Here is a 5,000-nt window from a genome sequence, read left to right as displayed (position 1 = left end):
TATGTGACATACGACAGCGCCACCTGTGAAATAGCCAGGCCACTAGGGCGTCTATTTGGTGCAGACACCATACCGCCCTCTGTGGGACGCCGTTGACAATGCGACCCACAGGCACACGAATGCCATCTCTGGCAATGTGACGAAACTACATGGACATCCAGCCCAGCCCAGACACGACACGACACCGCCATCTACAGGAATGCAATGACACCACGCCAACCATAGTGCCAAAACACAGCATCGCCATCTATGAAAACACGACGAAACCACATGCAATAGCCCCATCTACGCGCATCCGACAGCACTACAACCACCATGTCGATCGCACCACAAAAACAGTACCGCCATCTATGCGACGCCAAGCTGACTACGACGGCGATGGGCGCACAGTACCCGTTTCCCGACCCCACCCACAAAGCCTGCATCCACTGTCCACCACAAGAGCACCAACGCCAGTCCCTGCGCCGCACGACGTCGTCCACCGACAATCACGCCACCCGCCCCCGTACGTGCCTCACGTCACCTGCCCAAATTGCAACTCCAGCGGATGAACGGCGGACTTTTCTCGCAGTCGTAAGTTGCAATCCACCCCTATATCATCCGTTTCATGAAGCGTTTTATCCAAGATGCGAAATTCCCGCTGTCCCTACACATGCTCTAAGTCTGTGCGCGATTGCGTGCTCACAGTACGGATTCCGATGCTGAGCGATCAGCTAGGAAGCGCCCCAACCATGTCGGTCCCCATGGGCGTTGCACTCGCAGTCGCAAAGACTCTGGCAATGGCTAAAAGCGCTCCGCAATATATCACGCAGACGGGTAATGACGGTCCGAGCGCTCAGTGTGAGGAGAGCATTACTGAGCCCTGACCCACAAGCAGGTTGTAGCGTATCCCACCCGCAGACATGTGACGTTGTCACACGACCAGTTGTCACTAATCGACTCATTGCTGATAATCATATGCCATACACCGGGGAAAGCTGCCGCAAGGGGTAGCTACGTAGTGCAGTCGCACCTCTACTACTGTACAGAGATAGAACACCACGAGACTGCAACCAGATTAAACTGATACATGGCGCTGATAACTAATAGATGCAGAGCCATCGGAATATAGATGACATACGACATACAACTGTCCCTATACATGCTGACAGTCTGTGCACACAATGTGAACTACACGTCACCCAGACACCCTATCACACACTACTCTCTGGCTGTAACAGACACAGACACAATATCTAAGCACCACCATGGAACAACATCCAGTGCATCCTCTCCGCCACATTACACCATTCACACTATGATAACAAAACCAGGAGGTCCACCCCAAAAACAGAATATCTCACTCTTCCAACAACCATCATTACGCAGATAAGCCACAAACACCCACACATGTGCTACACAGGGGTGCAGCCAACACCACCACACTGGCGTGTCTCACAGCATATAAGCAATGGCAGGAATGAAAGACACAGGTCTGCCACTCCCTTGCCACACCCACGGAACCGGCGCACCACCTCCCCTGAGCCAAAGGTGCATCCTGACGTGACACATCTCAGGGTGCCTCAGGCGTCCACTTACCATCATCACTATGAACGAACCTCGTCCCCTCCCCCCCTCATACACCATCCCTTAACCTAACCCATGTTGCGCCTTAACCTAACCTATGTTGCGCCTTAACCTAACCTATGTTGCGCCTTAACCTAACCTATGTTGCGCCTTAACCTAACCTACGTTGCGCCTTAACCTAACCTACGTTGCGCCTTAACCTAACCTACGTTGCGCCTTAACCTAACCTACGTTGCGCCTTAACCTAACCTACGTTGCGCCTTAACCTAACCTACGTTGCGCCTTAACCTAACCTACGTTGCGCCTTAACCTAACCTACGTTGCGCCTTAACCTAACCTACGTTGCTCCCTAACCTAACCTACGTTGCGCCCTAACCTAACCTACGTTGCGCCCTAACCTAACCTACGTTGGGCCCTAACCTAACCTACGTTGGGCCCTAACCTAACCTACGTTGGGCCCTAACCTAACCTACGTTGGGCCCTAACCTAACCTACGTTGGGCCCTAACCTAACCTACGTTGGGCCCTAACCTAACCTACGTTGGGCCCTAACCTAACCTACGTTGGGCCCTAACCTAACCTACGTTGGGCCCTAACCTAACCTACGTTGGGCCCTAACCTAACCTACGTTGGGCCCTAACCTAACCTACGTTGGGCCCTAACCTAACCTACGTTGGGCCCTAACCTAACCTACGTTGGGCCCTAACCTAACCTACGTTGGGCCCTAACCTAACCTACGTTGGGCCCTAACCTAACCTACGTTGGGCCCTAACCTAACCTACGTTGGGCCCTAACCTAACCTACGTTGGGCCCTAACCTAACCTACGTTGGGCCCTAACCTAACCTACGTTGGGCCCTAACCTAACCTACGTTGGGCCCTAACCTAACCTACGTTGGGCCCTAACCTAACCTACGTTGGGCCCTAACCTAACCTACGTTGGGCCCTAACCTAACCTACGTTGCGCCCTAACCTAACGCACGTTGCGCCCTAACCTAACGCACGTTGCGCCCTAACCTAACCTGTAATTGTTATATGAATTGAAACATTCATGTAGCGTTGCCTAATCGCAACCCTCTCAACATAGGTCAGTGCTCGCACTCTCTGGTGTCCTGCGTATTGATTCATGTTACGGTGCGTACCCTCACAACATCTAGCGAGTGGTGCGTACGTTCCACATGGTCCCGCTATCCACTGTAATGTGTACTGCTGTAAGACTTATATCGCTCCCCTGTCGCCTCTAGTTCGTCAGGCGGGAGTTTGCGTGTTCAATGAGCTTCGCAGCTGTGCAATGGCATTCGCATACGTACGCGGGCCACCTTCCACGTGTTCTCTCGTGCATACGTCGCAGCATGTATGTGGGCTGATGTGGCGTGTCGTGACGCATATCATCCAGGCATGCAAGACCCACTGAATTTGCAAATGTAGATGGACGTCTACGTTTGCTGCCCAAGTTACGCAAATGAACTGGAAATCCGTTGTTGCGCGGTTGTATACGCTGGAGGTGAATCATTGATTGCGACAATCGGTACAGGTATTAACTGGTTGCTTCAGCGACACCCGTCATACCCACGAACGTGAGTGGGCATGTGGGTATGAAGCGATACGCGGCGGTGGCTGGGTGGGACCGTCCCCGGCCGGTGAGGGGGGAGCGCCCGGCGTGCTGGCCGCGCGCTGCGTGGGCGCACGCGCTACAGCCGGCTGGTGGGGGCGCCCAGTGGCAGGCGCGCCGGCCGACGGACGCGGCAGGCGGCGCAGCTGCGCGCCGGCGCACCCAACGCGCGGCGCCGTGCGGCCAAAGTGGGTCCTCGCGGGCCCGGTGCGAAGCGCGGTGGACATCTGCAGTGTGCTGGTCCGATTGAGGACTGTGTGCGTTGAGGATGCGCCGCCGCCCGGCACTCGGCGCCGCGACGCCGTCTGCTGCTCGGTCGCCCCCGCGGTTCTCGCAGGTGGTTTGTATCGCAGCTGTGCGGATGTGTTGGCGCGTGCGCTGTGCTGGGAGAGTTCGCTTTGGCACCCAAGTGGGGCTCTGCCCCTCTGTGGCGCTGGCGTTGGAGCTGCCCGGCCACTGTTTGTGGCCGCGTGTTGTCTCCCGCCGGCAACACCACGACAGCACGCTCCCGGGCCTCTGTCGGCAGCGGCAAGCTCAGTTGGGAGCACGGGTGGTCGCACTGAAAGCGTCTACTCGCCTATCTCCGGGCGATTGCGCCTCTCTCGAACCCGACCAAGTACTTAGGACGGCGCTGCGCGCCGCCGGGACCTGAGAGGGTTTCGAGGTGTATCGTGCAGGGGAGCCCAGCCTCCTCCTGTTTGCGGAATAATTGAGCGGACGCTTGCGTGTTCGCGCGGGCCTCCGGGACACACTCCCGGGCGGCCGGCTGCTCAGCTCTAGTTGACGCAGCTCCCTGGTTGATCCTGCCAGTAGTCATATGCTTGTCTCAAAGATTAAGCCATGCATGTCTCAGTACAAGCCGCATTAAGGTGAAACCGCGAATGGCTCATTAAATCAGTTATGGTTCCTTAGATCGTACCCACGTTACTTGGATAACTGTGGTAATTCTAGAGCTAATACATGCAAACAGAGTCCCGACCAGAGATGGAAGGGACGCTTTTATTAGATCAAAACCAATCGGTCGGCTCGTCCGGTCCGTTTGCCTTGGTGACTCTGAATAACTTTGGGCTGATCGCACGGTCCTCGTACCGGCGACGCATCTTTCAAATGTCTGCCTTATCAACTGTCGATGGTAGGTTCTGCGCCTACCATGGTTGTAACGGGTAACGGGGAATCAGGGTTCGATTCCGGAGAGGGAGCCTGAGAAACGGCTACCACATCCAAGGAAGGCAGCAGGCGCGCAAATTACCCACTCCCGGCACGGGGAGGTAGTGACGAAAAATAACGATACGGGACTCATCCGAGGCCCCGTAATCGGAATGAGTACACTTTAAATCCTTTAACGAGTATCTATTGGAGGGCAAGTCTGGTGCCAGCAGCCGCGGTAATTCCAGCTCCAATAGCGTATATTAAAGTTGTTGCGGTTAAAAAGCTCGTAGTTGGATTTGTGTCCCACGCTGTTGGTTCACCGCCCGTCGGTGTTTAACTGGCATGTATCGTGGGACGTCCTGCCGGTGGGGCGAGCCGAAGGCGTGCGACCGCCTCGTGCGTGCTCGTGCGTCCCGAGGCGGACCCCGTTGAAATCCTACCAGGGTGCTCTTTATTGAGTGTCTCGGTGGGCCGGCACGTTTACTTTGAACAAATTAGAGTGCTTAAAGCAGGCAAGCCCGCCTGAATACTGTGTGCATGGAATAATGGAATAGGACCTCGGTTCTATTTTGTTGGTTTTCGGAACCCGAGGTAATGATTAATAGGGACAGGCGGGGGCATTCGTATTGCGACTTTAGAGGTGAAATTCTTGGATCGTCGCAAGACGAACAGAAGC

At 55.3% G+C, this 5,000-nt stretch overlaps 1 non-coding gene across 1 annotated transcript in view; it reads left to right on the top strand.

Annotated features, from left to right (window-relative positions):
- The first annotated feature begins 3,965 nt into the window (after positions 1-3,965).
- Positions 3,966-5,000, top strand: part of LOC126197316 (small subunit ribosomal RNA) — a 1,909-nt gene continuing 874 nt past the window's right edge. The window contains exon 1 of the ribosomal RNA XR_007539685.1: positions 3,966-5,000. This exon is cut by the window's right edge and continues 874 nt beyond it. This is a non-coding gene — a ribosomal RNA (small subunit ribosomal RNA).

The sequence above is a fragment of the Schistocerca nitens genome, chromosome 7 (genome assembly GCF_023898315.1).
Source record: "Schistocerca nitens isolate TAMUIC-IGC-003100 chromosome 7, iqSchNite1.1, whole genome shotgun sequence".
Classification (NCBI taxonomy): domain Eukaryota; kingdom Metazoa; phylum Arthropoda; class Insecta; order Orthoptera; family Acrididae; genus Schistocerca; species Schistocerca nitens.
Note: the sequence above shows the minus strand (reverse complement) of the source record. Positions and strands in the feature narration are given on the sequence as shown.